Source organism: Canis lupus, chromosome 20, assembly GCF_011100685.1.
Source record: "Canis lupus familiaris isolate Mischka breed German Shepherd chromosome 20, alternate assembly UU_Cfam_GSD_1.0, whole genome shotgun sequence".
In the NCBI taxonomy this organism is placed as follows: Eukaryota; Metazoa; Chordata; class Mammalia; order Carnivora; family Canidae; genus Canis; species Canis lupus.
Window position 1 is genome coordinate 20905625 of NC_049241.1, and position 16691 is coordinate 20922315.

Consider the following 16691-nt stretch of genomic DNA (forward strand, 5'->3'; position numbering starts at 1 on the left):
AGGTTATATGGACCCCACAAGGTAGTTGTGAAGACTAGAACTTGGTATTCAGTAAATGTCACTCTTCCTGTTTCCTAAATATAGGAATGGACTATGATTTTTCCCAAGGACCCTCCCCACGCCCCTCAGTCTTACCCACTCCCTTTGAGCTGTAGCCTCTGTACTGATGGCTCCCCACCAGCCCGTGTTTTCACTTCTGCTTCTCTCTTGAGGACAACCTCTTCCCCTCACTTGGCTGTTCTCACAAGAGCATCATTATTCTCCCAATTACGTGGGCTAGAAATCTGAGAACTTTCATTGATGCTGGCTAAGCCCTTATAATCAACTCCCAGCTTATCAGTTCTATGGCACAGGATCTCATTCATTCATTCATTCATCTGGCATTGAATTATTTATCAAACTGCCTGGTACCCTGTTGGGTACAAAACATGATCCCTGGCTTACAGTTAAGCATTCAGAAAATTAGAATGCAGTGTACTGATTGCTATGCAAAAGTTTAGTACCAAACTTGATGAGACCCTATGGGAGAAGGCTTATTCACACTTGGTGGTGAAGGTAGTCTGGAAAAGCTTCTTAGCTTGAGCTGAATTTTGAGATTCAATAGGATTTAGCTTCTTAAAGATTCATGGCAGACATACAGAGGTAGAAGGAGCCTGTGGCTACAGGTATAGAGGCATTAGAGTCAGTTGTTGCGTTGGCCACAGTTTAGACAAGGAAGCGGAGGCAAGATGGAGGGCCCTGGTATAGTGGATCATGAAGAGCTATATGCCTAGGCCAGTGCTGTGCAATACAAGTAAAAGAGCCATATAAGGATTTTAAGCTATTAGCCATGTTAAGAAAAGTGAAAAGAATCTGGTATAAATTCTATAGTACTTTATTTAATCCAACTTATCCAAAATATCATTTCAGCATGTAATCAGTATTAAAAATTTATGGAGGATACATTTTTTACATTCTTCTCTTGCATACTGCGTCTGAAAAATCATCTCAATTTGGATGTTAAAATTTCATCAGAAATACTTGGTCTGTATTTAAATTGCATAAAACTCATAGTTGAATAAATAGATTAGTGGATTCACATACCCAAGTTGTTCAACACATACTTAAAAGTTTTCCAGTAGCCTAACCGAGTATGGTATTTTTTAAATTTGAATTTAAGGTAATTTGCATTAAAATTGCCCATGTATTAAAAATCTAGTTCTCCTGTCATGCTGGACACATTCTAAGTGTTGGATATGCCTCATGTGGCTAGTGACTTTCATACTGGGTGGAACAGGCCTTCAGGTGTGAGACTCTACACTTGAGGCAGTAGGAAGTCATTGAAGCAAGAGAGGTGACAGTATCAGACTTGCTGTGGTGTGGCCAGCCTAGGAGATGCGTTAATTCACATTCCGAGTTACAAAGTGATGTGAGCATACTCCAAAGCAGCGGTTTGGAGAAGCAGATATTACTTATATAGAAGGGACAATGGATGGGGATTGTTAAATTGAGAAATCAGAGAGAAAGAAGGCCGTCTGATAATTCTTGATTTGGAATATGCCCCCTTTCCTGAAAACCCCCAGGTTGGATTTGGATGGAGGAAGAACTAGGTGATCTCAGTTTGAGACAAGGTCGAGGTGTTTTTAGGACATCAAGGTAGAAATGTCCAGAAAGTTGTGGGAGTAGGGTCTGCAACTCTGGAAAGTTATTTTGGTTGGCAAAAATGATCCCAGAGTCCTGGCAGACATGAGGTGAAGCCATGGGAAGGATAAGGTCTTCCAGGGATGTTGCTTTAGAGCAGGGGTCAGCAAACAACTGCCCTGGGGGCCAAATCCAGCTGCCACCTGTCTGGTAAATAAAGTCTTATTGGAACTCAGCCATACTCACTTGTTCATGTGTTGTTTCTGGCTACATTTGTACTCCAGAACTGCTGCTCTAAGTAGTTGGGACAGAGACCTTGTGGTCTACAGAGCCACGAACAGTGGCTTTCTGACCCTTTTCAGAGAAAGTTTGCCAACCCTTGCTTCCAGTAGAGGAGCACTGAGGATGGAACTTGAGGCAAGGTGAAACATTTAAGAATGAGCAGAGGAAGTTAAAGCTCATTAAAAAGTGAGAAGGAGCCACCAGATGTGTAGGCAGAGAACTACTCCGAGCAGGGAAACCTGGAGGCAGAGAGAAGAGAATTTTTTTTTCAAGAGAGACAATATGAATGACAGTGTCATGTGTTGTGAGAGGTCAAGTGAGGTAAGGATTGAAGAGTGTCAATAGAATTGAGCAGCTCCAAGCTCATTAGCAATTGTGGTAGGAATATTTTTAGCGGAGAGGTGGGGCAGAAGCCAGCTCTCAGTGGGCTGAGGAACCAGTGGGAGGCAGGAAGTGGAGACAGTGAGCTATAGTTCTTTCTATCAGTTCCATCAGCTGGTGGTGGAAGGAAGGAGAGAGCAGGAGGGAGCTGACAGATGCTCGGGGTTGAGGAGGGTTATTTTCAGGTGGGCAAGCACACCTGACAGAGGCCCAGCTGAGAGGGACCAGTGAGAGAGGAAGACTTGGATGGAGATGGAGCAGGTGCTCAAGAGGCAGCAGGAGGTGGGTGCGAGGTCCAGCTTTCATTTAATCCCCGCCCTTACCACCTCTGTCAGCCCGGGATTCAAACTCAGTAATTGGTCCCTCAGTCTCCCTCCTTGAGCTCCATCTTGGGCACTTGTATCTGCATCCTAGAAGGCTGGCCTTCCCCAGCCCTACCCGCTTCCTGCTCAGTTAAGGTTCCGCCTCCACTCTGCATTTTCAGGCTTAGCCACTTCCCTTTGCAGGCCACTCCCATCCTCTTTGTTTGGAGCACACCCTGCCTCCGCCCCCTCTCTGCCCTCCTCATGCCTAAACTTCTTCAAATACTGTACTCCATTCAGATGTCAGGGTGTCACCTGAGTCTTGCCTAACCTGACCCATAATAGGTGCTCAGTTCAGTAGTATTTATGAAGTAGAAATGCAAGCAAAAAAATCCCGAGTCATTAGAATTTTAAGGCACATTATAAATTTATTATTGAACAAGAAATAGGACTCATTGCTTTGATCCCATAATAAAAACAGTACAGATCCACATAGAACATTTTTCTCAACCATGACTCTGTTGGCTCACGGGACTGGGTGAACTTTGTTGTGGAAGCTGTCTCGTGCATTGTAGGAGGTTTAGCAGCGTCTCTGGCTTCCCAGTAGCTCCTCTTCCCTCGGCTTGTGGCAACTATGGTGTCTCCAGGTATTCCAAAAGTCCTCTAAGGGATATCCTTTTCCCTCCTACTTCACATTTTTTAGTAGTTGGATCCAAGGGAAATTATCCTAAAGATATATTTAAAAAAAAAATTCTTATTTATTTTTTATTTAAATTCTTATTTAGTTAACATATAATGTATAATTCATTTCAAGGGCAGAATTCAGTGATTCACCAGTTGCATGTAACCCCTTGTGGTCATTACATCAAGTGCCCTCCTTAATCTCCATCACCCAGTTACCACATCCCCCCCTCCCCCACCACCCCTCTAGCAACCCTCAGTTTGTACCCTGTAGTGAAGAGTCTTTTATGGTTTGCCTAAAGATACATCTTATTCCAGGCAGGAATAAATGAAAACCACCCATTTTTGACCAGTAAGCAAGCTACCAGTGGCTGTGTTCTATTCCATCTAACAATGAATCCAGTTATAAAATTTAAAACAAATGCTCTGATGTGTGAGCATTGTTTGGTTGTATCACTCAGCTACTGTTGTTAAGACCTTAAGGTCTTAACACGAACCACGTTTCCCACGCACATACTTCTCTTTTTCAAATTAGCTGTTGCTTTCTATTCTTTGATCAGGGGCATTCTGATACCAGTGAGGTCAGAAATCTCCCATCACAAATATCCACCTGTTGAAAGAAAGCCAGCTTCTTGAAAAGGACCCTATAACTTGTACAAACATGGAGAGCTGTGACATCGTATTTCAAATTTTTATTTAAAGTTCGTGAATTCGTGGGAAACAAGCAAGGGAAAGACCTGATGGACTTTGCAGGGTTGTATTAAGGAACACTTGAACACACCCAGCTGTAATGTTATGAAAGCTTCCTACATAATGTGGTAGACTCAAGTCACTCTGCTCCTGGGGCGGGCATCCTCAGTGATGTGGGTTTGGTTATGGGCATTCTTTGATTCCTGTTCAGTCCAGTTTTCCCACTGTATATACGTGTGCTAAGTGCACTATCAATTAACTACTGGTGTCCACAGTAGAACGTACAGGTTGCTCATCCTCCCTGCAATTATTAGCATGTACTTTCTGGACTTTAGCAAACTGCGTATACAAAGAAATGGTGCTGAAAAGCCAATTAAAGATTTGGTCTTTAGGTATCTAAAGGCTTTCAAATGATAATCAGAAGACTGCTTAGAACAAGACTGATTTGCAGTATCACCCTCTGTCCTGCTCTGCACTTTTCCTTTTAACTCCAACTTGGTTAACAAGAGTTAATTCTCAACAATAACCTGGAAAGTTAATGTCGTTTTCTAAGCTGTCATTAGAAGAAATGTTGACTTTATTGATGTCGTATTCCTCATAGAGCTAGGAAAAAGCAGGAAAATATGGTAAAAAATCACTTCACTGAGAACACGGTCCTACTTCAGGCTCATTTTATGATGGGGAGAAGAGTATTCAGCGCTTGGGAGTTTTTTAGTGGCTTCCCAAAGGTCTGGGTTTTATGGGCTACTCATAATCACTGTGATTTATTGAACACCTACTACATACAAGGCACTTTACATATATTAACTTTGTGTGCTCTCAGAGCACTGTGCATTTTTCATAGTAGCACTTAACACAGTTCTAATCTCCACTTATTTATATGACTAATTGATTACTGTGTGTCTTCCCCATAAGACAGTCACCTCCATGTTGATGGGTCTTCATCAGGTTTTGTTCCACATTTTTGCCCTAACACTCAATACAGGGTCTGACACATGTTAGATACAAAATAAATATTGCTCAGAGTGATGAGTGAACCCAAATACAGAATGGTATGATTTTAGGGAAGGAGAAATGGAAAGATAGAGTGGCTGGGTGGCTTGTTGAAACCCTCAAGTGGGCAGAGTGGGAAATCACGTTCATGTATGTCTGGTCTGGTATCTGCTCCCCTTCCCACCACACTTGCCTTCTCAAGCTTTAATATGCTTCTGAATCACCTGGAGGAGAGGTTGTTATCAAATGGCAGATTCTCACTCAGGAGGTCTGAGATGAGCCTGAGAATTTGCATTTGTCATAAGCTCCCAGGTGACACCATGCTCCTCTCCATAGCACTATGCTCTGTCTGTACCATGGTTGCAGTGTAAAAGGTGGTAACTTCCTATCTGTCGGAAGCATATGTGATTTCCTCTGGAAAGCCCTGCCAGAGTACTTGCTCTTGTACTGGTCTAAGGAAAGTGCCACTGGCATCTGCTCTTGGATAAATACATTGGCCTCATCTATCAGTTAGTTGGTTCTCCACGGGCTTGGAGAATCTTAACTCAGGTATTGATGACGCTGGTGGGCCCCAGTGTCCAGTACCCCCAGCCACTCAAATTTACCACAGAGATGCCAAGGAGTAGCAGCACCTTTGAAAGTTTCTCTGGGTGTTTAGTTGATGAATGAGTCCTCTTGAGAATCTGAGGTTGTCAGACATCAAGTGGTCCCACTATCAATTCTGTAGCCGTCCAGTGGCCCCAGCACCCAGGGTGTGAAGGGAGGCTGCTGTCAATGACCTGCTGTTGGCACCCACTCTACCTCTTCTGAGCACCTCAGGCTCTCCCCTTCTTATGGGCATCTCTATAAGTTTCTTCCTAACTATCCTTTCTGGGTCAGTGTTCCCTTCTAGTTCTTGAGAAATAGGTACAGAGCAGGGGGTCCAAGGACTAGGTGGTTATTGTGACCATTTGACACCACACGGGGGAGCATATCCCTGTTAGAAGGGGCTTCTCTATCAGAGTTGTGATTACTTATCACCAAGCCCTTTGATACCCAGCCCCACCTATACTTTGTCACCAGCCTCTGGCTGTTTCAGTTTCTGAGTTGACCCTTGCTGACTATAGGATGAAACCTGCATTCTCATCTTCGGGCTGACTGAGTATTCTTTGCAACCATTCACACCATATCTATTCATAATCTTTGTGGCTGATTGGAGCCTACCTTCATTCATCATGGCACCATTTTTGTGTGTATGCAAGACTTGAAGATTTGTATATGTTGTGTTCTAATTGTATAGCAGTAAAAATTGAAGGGGCACTTTTAAAAAGATTTATTTTAGCTCTGTATTTTGAAAAACTCTTTCAGATACTCTTTCCTTTATAGTATTCAGCTGTGTTAAATGTTCATGAAGGGTGGTTTAATGAGATGAAGACTTACAAGTTAAGGGCATCATTATATTATTGAAATAATACTGAAAGTAAATTGGCAGATACCTGTAGTTTGTCCTGAAGTCACTTATTTGAAGAGCTTGCTTTAGTTCTCTTTGCATGGACAGATAAGGCCCAGGAATTATAGATGATGAATAAGGAATATACCACTGATGGAATTTTCTTAAAGCACATGATATGTTTTCACATCTTTTCTATCTTTTTACATTAGGCTTTCTCCCTTTCATTTAAATTCTTCATTTGTTTGGTAATGTTGTTTTGCTTTTAACTCTGTAAACGATACGCTGATGCCGTTGTATTAATCAGCCTCCCAAAGGTGATGATTAAAGCGTACAGATGTGGGAAGCCACAAATACAAAAGACAGCTTACATCTCACTTTTCTTTTATATATATAAATTATTCCCACTTTGTAATACCTTAGCATCATGGTCATTGTTCCCATAAAAAATACTGTATTTTGTGAAATGATACAATTATGAGGCATTTCCCATTATGTAGACACCGTGTCTTTAAATTATAGCAATTTCTTAAGATTTTAAGGCAAAATGAGCTCTTAGAAGTGTGATTAATAGCAGGGAATGAGGCTAATGCTGGGTCGTCGGTGGCACTCCATTACAAAAAAAGGTTGGACTCATAAAAGCATCCATCTTTTTGACCAATAAAGCATTTGAGTGATATGCTTACAGTTTTTATCCTATGGTAGTTACTTGGTACTGAGTAAACTCTGAACTCATGTTCTAGAAAGGCAGCTCTATGTAAGTGGCCCATGAACTGTTGTTCCTTGATGGTGTGAGAAAAGGCAGGCCTGTGAGGGAGGCTTATGTTGGAGCTGCCAGTCTGATTTTTACGCTGTCTTGTACAGGCTTAATACCCATGGCACAGGAGCCGCATGGCTTTGGGGGCCAAGAATAGAAAGTCTGGTCAGTTGATTATTTATTTCTCCACCAGCATGTGTGTACACAGGAGGCGCTGTGCCAGCACTTACTGAAATGCATTCTTAGGAATATTATGCTCTGGAGTCAGGGATATAACCTGCTCCTCACAGGGGTCTCTTAAGTCTCACCTCTTGCCCAGTGCCCCAGTACATAAGCTTGTACCACTCACTGGTGTGTTGGAAGAGGATTTTTAGGTAGTTCATAAATCATTCACCAGTTCTCATTATTGCGATTTGATGTTGAAGCAATTCCATTTTCAGCCTGTTTTAATCCTTCCGATAAAGCCAAGGAGAAAGTTTCCATTTGGTACTAGTATGTCTTTAATCTCTCTCTTCCAGTTGTAAGCTCATTATTTAACAAAGAAAGAACATGGCTCCTGCTCAGAGCCTTTGTGGACAGCAGGATCTAGCTAGAATTTAATAACATTGGTTGGGTTGTATTACATTTATTATAAAGTCTTTCTCTTCTATAAAGGGATACACACTGGCTTTCCATTTGACGAAGTGATACAAAGTTTCCTCTGCAATAGATTTATATGTTTGTCAAAAGTGAATACATTTTAAAAATAGTGTTGGTGGAGGTATAGAGCTAGATGGCAGAAATCACCAAGGTGAAGGTAGAAATGAATGCCTGAGCCTGGAGAACCAGCTCAAGTGTCCCCTCAGGTGCCATGAACCATTCTGAGAATCTCAGAACTTGGGAGATTTTCATCCCAGAGAGATGTGGAAAGAACAGGTCAGAGTCCTTGTCACTCTGGGGCCTACCCAGAGCTTCCTTGGGATTGTTCTCATCTTTTGAAATAGTTGATCAAACAGGTTATTTAAAAGACTTCTTAGCAAATGGGTTCTTTCACTTTAATTATTTTTATTTTATTTTGCAATTAAGGTTTATAGCGTGGGGTCTTTGGGGAACAAAATAAGTAACTGGGCACATGCATGTAAAACTGAAGCTGGGTTAGGGTTTTTACCACCCAACCGAGGCAGAGGAAAAAGGCACATTATTTATCCTGTTCTTGGTAAGGAATCGGTAGAACCACTTTTGAATATAAACACGTCCTCGTTTGGGTAGCGATCATGTGGCTAGGTTTAGCTTGGCTCTCAAAACTCCCCAGCTCAGTTACGATTGGCCTTTGTCGAGAGACATGGTTTCAACTCTTTGGATTACCTTGTAGAATTGTAAACTCTCTTTGTAATCCTTCACTGGTACTCTAGTTCATCTAGGCTTTAGGAAAAGAAAACAAAAATGGAAGGCCGGAGAAGTCCTGGAAAAGACTGGAAGTGCGGATAGTGTGGGTAATGAAGATGGGGAATACGGATGGCGGGTCACAGCATTCTGCTTTTACTTCTTCATTTCTTTCTCCCCGTGAGTTTCACTAGAGCGTCAGATCAGGCACTTCACTTTTCTTTGTCTCTTGTTCATCTAGGCCACGTGCATATGCATGGCACCTGAGAGTGTTCAGTTTCCAAAGCATTTGAGGAAGAGTCCTACTGTTAGCCGTTCCCGTGGCCCAAGTCTGCATCATCATTCCGAGGGGGGCAAGGCTGGCTTTCCCTCTCGAGGGCAGTGGAACAGCTCCAGTCCCAGGTGGCTTGTGAGGGCAAAACAGGAGCAGACCCAGGGTCCCTTCTGTGGGTCTATATGGTGGTAATAGGTCCACGGACCTGAGAAAGTCCCTCCTGCGAGGACGCAGAGGGCTCACCAGACATTTGTTCTCCAGTCTTTTGATGAGGTTTTAGGGGTTGCATTGGTCTGGGGAAAGGAGACTGTCAGCAGTGATGGACTTGGGAAACAAACCACAGCATAACAAAACAGAAACACAAAAGAAAATCCTCTTGTTAGCTGTGATGTTAGGGTTGCAGAACAAAGATTAGATTATAGGAGGAGGGGATGAAAGCAAGAGCAGCTAGAGAAGGTGAAGAGGTTTAGAGTGGACTTGGTGGTGGGCATCGGTGATGGGTGAGGGGACCGCTAAAATTTTGTTAACATCTGTTAGACAGAGATGGAAGTTGCAGTAATCTGAAGGTTACTAATATACTTGCCACCATCCTCTGAGGAGTATCTTTAGTTTTTTAGGTTTTTTTTTTTTTTAATTTCATTTTCTCATTTTCAAATTTTGCTTTAGATATCCAGCAGGGTTCTACTGTACTTTGGACTAACATTAAACAGAATTTTAAAAAATTAATTAGCTGATAATGAATGTAAGGTAGAAATTAGCAAACTGGTTTTCAGTATGTTTTGCTTATTAAATATAAAGTAATGGAGAGATACTGTTCACACGGATCACAATTAAATAGTGATATTAAACAATCTGAAAGGTAGATTAAAAATAATGCTTCAATTGCAAATTATACACCTAAATATACTATCTGTGATAAAACATGATAGCTTTCTTATAATACACAGCAAACTGTTTTACATGTTCTTGTACATGAAGCACATTTTTGAAGATGAAACATTTATAACACTTCTGTTAGTGTAGACATTGAACTCACTCACTCTTCAAAGACCTCAGATTTATTCGATAATCCGACAAACTGACCTCCTGAGTGGCTCTCTGTAACATCAGTTGATTAATTTATTTATATCGTGTTTTTTAAGGGCATCATACCCGGATATAGTTTGATTTTTTTGCTGCGTACTTGAGAAACACATCTGTTTGCGGGTGGACCCAGTGCGCTTAAAGGTATCTTGGAACAAGAAACTCGAAGAGAAGGAACATGAGGGCTCTCCTTTTAGATAAAACATTCAAGATCCGAATCGGTGTCTGACCCATATATTTCATTGATAAAAGAAGATGAGCCCAAGAGATGAATGTATAGTTACTCAAGCATGAAAACATTCCAGTCTTTTAGAGCTGTGACCAAATCCAATCTTTAGTAGTTTAAACCATGTGGATGCTTTATTTTTATCTACAAGGCAGGAAGTAAAAAGGCGTTGACTGAGCTGTTTGCTTCATCTGGAGGTGACCTCTTTTTTCTTAAAGGGGGCCATCATTTTGTTATTTCCGAGCAACATTGCCAGCAAAGAGTTAACCGGATTTCACTTGATTTGCTCTGGCTTATATGATGATGAGTAATGCGAGGTTGGTAACAGCAAATTGTTGTTTATAAGCAAACATGGCATTGTGCAAACAGGCAGGCCTGGTCTCCAACTGGTTTGATTTCATGGTGGTCAGCAGCTGATCTGTGTAACATACAACCTTTCTGCCTCTCTAAATGTCAGAAGAATGACTGTTTGTTTATCTTGCCTTCTTTGCAGCTGTTTACTCTGTAATGCATTTACCTCGACCTTGATTCCGAAGAGTGGCCCCTTTCTCCTCCCTAGCCCTGTTTACATTAGTCCTGCCCCTGGTGTCACCTATGAAATCTGTTGATTATTCCACCTGGTTAATGTTAAATTGCTCTTGTAAGATGATGTGTTTGTTCATAAACACAAATGCTGGGCCCCTTGTTTACTGTACCCATGGCAGCAATCGTTATTAAACAAATATTGCTTTGTTTGCGGGGTGCGAGCAGCAGTTTATCCTGCAAGGTCTGTTTAAAAAACACACACACATTTAAAAAAAAGAAAACTTAAATACTAGAATTTTGATAAAGAAAGAAAAAAAGGGGAACTTGTCCCTGGAATGTGGTTGAAACAGACTTAGGTTTGCTTTTCTTATCTTTTGCTTGGATGAAGGGGCTGGAGAGATTAGCAAGTTGTTTGGTTTTTCTAAGAGATTTCCTTAGTGTAATGATATCTATGCAGTTGTTTGCTTTTTTCAGAAGGGAGAGAGCTCTCCTGAAAGGCCACTAGCTTAGTAATAGAACATCAGATGGCTAGAAAACTCTTTGTGGCGCAAACAAGGACTTAGAAGGTGTAGGAGAAAAAGTCTAGTGCTATGAACAAGGCAGTCACCTTCGAAAGGTACAATCCTTGGATTTTGTATTATTGTGTGTGTTCATTGTGTGTCGTTGTGTGGGCTCCATAGGATCCTGTGTGTGATGGGTGTACTCGTTCAAGTTTGCAAAGGGAAGATTAACTTTGAGTTTAATGTATTGTGAACAAATTCTCGGTGATATAAAGAGACATCCTAACTGGGAAGAAATCATACAGTTGATCTACATATGTTTTTACAAGCTAGTGTTTTAATTCTTACCTGATATTCTCACCTGTCTCATTTTAAAATGAGTTCTATGTGTTGTATCATTTCTAGTTAAATAAAGGAGACATTGGGTCTCTTTGTTCAGCTTGATGTGTGTAACTCTTGTCCCATGGTCACTGAGAGTCACATTAGAGAAGACCAAACATTAGCCTGTCCTTTGTCAGTGTTTTGCAAACAACATAGAAAACAGCTTACATCATCTTTGTTTTTTGTGTTTTTAATTATTGTTTGTTGCTGTTTCTGAATTTGTGTTGTGTTTCAATACTAGGCAGGGCCTGCTAGCATTTGCTGTAAATTACAAGGGTAAAATACAGACTGGGTTGAGGGCGGAGGCTAGGGGTAATGACCTTCAACAAATTGTGGTCTTTTATATCAAGAGAAAGCCTGTTAATCTGTCTGTAAGAGCAACTTTCCGGGGTGGGGGGGGGGGAATACATATATGCATACTGAAGTTTTTGAAGGATAAAATTAAATAATTGTCCCTTTCACACAATGGAGAAGTGCAAGCACTGACTTCTGATGGCCTGCATTCACTAAGCTGCCGTGATGCTCTGAACATATTGTTCACTTTGGCCACTAGAGCGGTTAGGGGCTGGAGGCAAAAGCAGGAGATAGGTGAAGTGTGTCATTGTGCACGCTAGCCACTAATTGATGTCAGGAACCTGGCCCCATGTATATGAAACTATATAATATATGGAAATGAAAAAAGAAATTCCGACCTGGTTGTTGGTTACTTTATTCCACTAGGCTATTTGTGACAGTTCAGCTGTTTGAATGTTCAGACGATTCAAGTTTGGCAGGCCTTGTTAATTCTCAAACTTACACTCTGTTTTGTTCTGTAAAAATGCATTTTAATTAAGCTCCCTAGAACACCTGGCCCCATCATACCCTAAGCTGCAGAGGCTTCCTTGTGGCAAAGCAAACAGCCTAACACAGGATTGACAAAGCTCCTTTTTGGTCTCTGTTTAATTATTTGAGCTCGTCTGGATTAATATGCCAAGGGAGTGGGTTATGCATTCTCCTTTGTACTTCTGTTTCCTAGAGCAGCTCCTTTCTAACTTCCAAAGTTTGCACACAGTTGCTATGATTACAGCGCTTAAACTCTTATCCACTGGGAGGGAAGGAAAACAAGACCAACAGTGGCCGAAATTCTGAAAATATAGACATTTGTAACTTTTAAGGGGGTGGGTGTTTTTATCCATGCTTATTGATGACTTATGAAGACCATGGAAGTTTTTTTTTAAGACAGGCTGTTAGAGCAAGACACACACAATGCATCTGAACAACCGTTCTGCCTTGGTGTTGGAATTCAAGAATTCTTTTTCTAAAAAAAAAAATCTTTTTCTTCGAAAATATAAAATTTCTGGTCTTTACTATGAAAGTCTGGTAGAAAAGGGAAATCATGTTTTTCTTAGGAACATTATTTTATTACCACCCTATTCCTCTAACTCTGTTGTGAGTCATGCATTACAGGGAAAATTAAACATCCTGCTCTCTACCTTTTTCCAGTCCAGTTGAATTGAATATTAACTGTTGATCTTGAATTTTGGTAGAGCTTTTCATTGATTGAGTATCGTCAAATTTTCAATGATTGGGACAGTCCTACTTCCGTTATGACTTAAAACAATTTAATGGCTTACTTTAGTTTCTGAGTTTCGGAAATCCAAAATGATGAGTCCTTCCAAAGGAAGTGCAGGACATAGGGTATTTTAAAATTAGGAACATCAAGGTGGTGGCCAGCACAAGCCCTTGAACTCATTTGATTGAGAAACTGGAGTTGGATTTTCCTGTCATTTAATCATTTAGCTAAGAATTCAGCAATTACGTATTAAGTTCCTACTACAGTAGTCCTTCGTATCCACGATTTTGCTTTCTGTGGATTCAGTTACCCGTGGTCTACTGGGGTTGAAAAGCAGATTATCCTCCTTCTGAGGTATTGTTAGAAGGCTGTGTCATAACGCCTAGGTCATTCACCTCACTTCAGCTCCTCACGTAGACATTTTATCATCTCACGTCATCACAAGAAGGAGAAGGGTGAGTACAGTACATTAAGATATTTTGGTGGAGGGAGGGAGACCCCATTCACATAACTTTTAGTACACTATATCGTAATAATTACTCTAGTTTATTATTGTTTTTAATCTCTTGCTGTCCCTAACTTATGAGTTAAATTTTATCATAACTTTTTTTTTTTAATTTTTATTTATTTATGATAGTCACAGAGAGAGAGAGAGGCAGAGACACAGGCAGAGGGAGAAGCAGGCTCCATGCACCGACGTGGGATTCAATCCCGGGTCTCCAGGATCGCGCCCTGGGCCAAAGGCAGGCACTAAACCGCTGCGCCACCCAGGGATCCCTAAATTTTATCATAGATATGTATGTATGTAGGATTTGGTATTATCTGCGATTTCAGGCATCCATTGGGGGTCTCAGAACGTATATGCAGGGTGTGCCTGAAAGTCAAGTTCAAAATAAAGGCTTCCCCTCCCCCTCAAATTGTTATTAAAGAAATGGAGTTGGGAGAGGCCAGGAAGGGGATCATTCTACTCTGAATGCCTCTTTATCTGTTTACCTGATAAACAGAGAGTACTTCTAGTTTGATTGATAAATACACACTAGTTCCTAGTTCTTTTTTTTCTCCTCCTTTAAACTATAAAGGTAAGAGAGCTACCATACATTACTACCAGTGAGCGTAATTATCCCCCCAGACTTCTTGCCGACTGAAGATTCCTTGCTTTGCTGAGCACCCGTAGCTGTCGGTTCCCCCGCTCTAGCTGTCTGAGATGCATCCAGGACATCCTCGCCTGTACCCGTTCCTTTCCAGCCCCAAATCCTGCATCTCCCGCAGCAGTAGATTCTTGAGAATGGGTGTACCACAGCTTTCCAAGAGGGGTGCTCCTAGAGCTGTTTCTTTCTCTGTTGAGAGGCCCAGCTCGACACTTGCCATGATATCCTCAACCTCTGCTGACCTAAGATTTAGAAACATTCCAATTTTGCCCTTATCTCCCATATGGCTACATAAGCAGCCTCTTTTTTTTCTTTTCTTTTTTTTTTTTTTGTGAACACATTTTTGACTATTTCGTTGCTCCTGAACTTTTTCTTCCTAAGTGCTAAATGAAGTTCCAGATTTTTAAAGATAGATCTAGATATCTACAGTGCACGATAAAGAAAGTTGATAATACATAAATCATTTTTAACAACAGGTAATATGCATAATTTATAGTGTTACAGTGCTATCTTTTTGATATTTATGATGGATAATGCTCAGTTTTTGCCCTCATATTACTGCTTTAAATTATACCACAGGAAAATTAATGAGAAAGTAGATTTATGGGTTTCATTTGTTTGTCAATTCGGAAATTAATTGGGTGTTAATTTTAGCCGTCCCTCATCAGACCAGGACTTCAGTATGTGTGCATTACTTTGCATTCATTGTAGCTTACCTCCCATTTACTGTGGGTCACTAGCTTTGCATACATTAAAATAGCCCTCCGGCTCATTCCCTTGATTACTTTTTGAACTGCCATGCATTAGAAAATTTACGCCTTTCTGTTATAATTATGAAAATTTGGTATTGGAAGATGTTGCCTTCATAACACAGGCAGCACACTGACTTCTCTTCCTAAACTTGACCCATGGATGGTCTTTCCGTGAAATGGGACCCCTGCCATTGGATAGTGGATAGACAGTCGTGTCTGAAGAGTTCATTCACAACTTGTGGGAGTGATCTCAGATGTGAAAATAATCCGCTGGCATTATTTTGTTTCGCCTTTCAGTCTTCCTCCTCCCTTTCTTTTTCTTTGAGAGTATGCTACAAAATCCCCACTTACAGTGATTCTGCATCTTGGGGCCACTTGGGGGCCTTCCATCCTGCCCTTTCTTCACCTGCTTCCTTAACCCCTCAGTTTCACTTGTAATCCCTCCACCAGCCCTTCACCTTGTTGCTGCTCCAGGGCATCTTGCCAGGTGAAGGGTGAACACTTGCAGACCACGTGCCACCGACTAGGAAATGCAAAATCTCCATTGTCAAAGCCAGACTTTCTTCAGGGATGCTTTCTGTTCTTGAGTCCCTATTTGGAATGGGAGGAGCTTCTGCTAGAAGATGGAAAGTAAGGGGCTGGGTTAAGTGTCCTGCACCTCCCTGCTGTTTGCCTGCTGGCAGAGGAGAATCTCCTTAGCTGCACTTTGCTCCTTACAACTCCTTTATGTATATTATGTTGCCAGATAGACCTCTTGCACATTTAAAGGGAAACCGTTCATTTATCTGATGAGACCCAGAAGTAAATGCCTGCTTTATATCTTAATACACACAAGTTTTTCTTTCCTGTGTTGCATGAATGTGATCAGTGTGGACTTTGAATCATCAGGATGTGACATGAGTCCTTCTTTTAGAACTAGGGCTAGCCTGACTCCCACCTTTATTCTTGTCCCGTCTACAAACTGCACGGAGTTTGAGGACGAAGTAGTTCCAAAATACAGGAATTCACATAGTTTCTCCATTCTCAGAGTTGCTGTCTTCCTCCTTCCCTCCTTCTCATCCCTCTGTCTTCCCTTCCCACCTTTGCTCCTTCCCCTTGTCTGTCCCTCCCATCCCTACCTCCTTCCTGTCTTCTCTTTCCCCCTACCCCCCTCCCTTTCTTCTTCTCCACCACGCCCCCTCCCAGCTCAAAATGCCTTCCATTTTCCTTCTTTCCTGGCAGTGGATGAACAATGAGAAAGAGGCTCTTCTCTTTGGGATGTGGGAGGACCGTGCCATCACCATCATCATTTTCCTACAAGTGACTTCACCATTAACTTCTCTTCTCCCCCATAGAAGTAGAAATATATTTTACAAAACTATGTTTAGTTTAATTTACACATCCTTTCATGAACAGACCAAGTTCTTTAAGGGCATTTATTCTGCTTCATATAAATAATTGATCAGCCAAGTTAATTTACTTCTGCCTGACTTGGTCAACCTTAATTAACTGCCCTGGAATCAAGACTGAACTTTTTGTTAGCTTAAAATCTTTCACGAGCATGATAACAAGGGCTTTATTTTCCTTAAATTTTCAGCATCAACACTGTAACCAAGGAAATAATCATAATAATAAAGCATTGCTTTAATTTACTATAAATACATTGGCCTGGACATTATGAATTTTCCAGAATACTTCCAGAGTATGCTCTGTTGGCAATGACAACAAATAAGCATGCTAAACTCAGTTCTTGTCCTTTTCTTCAAGTTCCTTC

General features: G+C 41.2%; 1 protein-coding gene across 4 annotated transcripts in view; it reads left to right on the forward strand.

Annotated features, from left to right (window-relative positions):
- Window positions 1–16691, forward strand: part of FOXP1 (forkhead box P1) — a 584602-nt gene that overhangs the window by 332114 nt on the left and 235797 nt on the right. The window contains exon 1 of one of the 4 annotated variants that reach the window (XM_038565862.1): window positions 11113–11221. The exons of the other annotated variants lie outside the window; for them this stretch is intronic. The gene's annotated coding sequence lies outside the window, so the exon portion shown is untranslated. Of the gene's footprint in view, window positions 1–11112; window positions 11222–16691 lie in introns of those variants that run through there. 4 annotated transcript variants of the gene reach the window in all.